Below are 310 nucleotides of genomic sequence, written 5' to 3' on the forward strand. Positions count from 1 at the left end.
TCAGACATTGCGAAACCAACACGTCAACTCAATTTTCTCGAAAACCTGTATTTTGATTCGACGTAGGTCACAAGCGCTACAGATCGCAAGCGCTACGGGTCACAAGCGCTACAGCGGTGGGCGCTACGGTTCGCAAGCGCTACCGCTCACAAGCGCTACAGCTCACGACCGCTACGGGTCGCAAGCGCTATGGGTCATAAGCGCTACAGCTCGCAACCGCTACGGGTCACAAGCGAGGGGGTTTTCACTCGACATTTCGTTGTACACGGTATTTCGTAATACGTGTATTTTGCCGGTATTTCGCCGGTAT

Source organism: Frankliniella occidentalis, unplaced genomic scaffold (genome assembly GCF_000697945.3).
Source record: "Frankliniella occidentalis isolate FOCC.00 unplaced genomic scaffold, Focc_3.1 Scaffold27, whole genome shotgun sequence".
Taxonomy (NCBI): domain Eukaryota; kingdom Metazoa; phylum Arthropoda; class Insecta; order Thysanoptera; family Thripidae; genus Frankliniella; species Frankliniella occidentalis.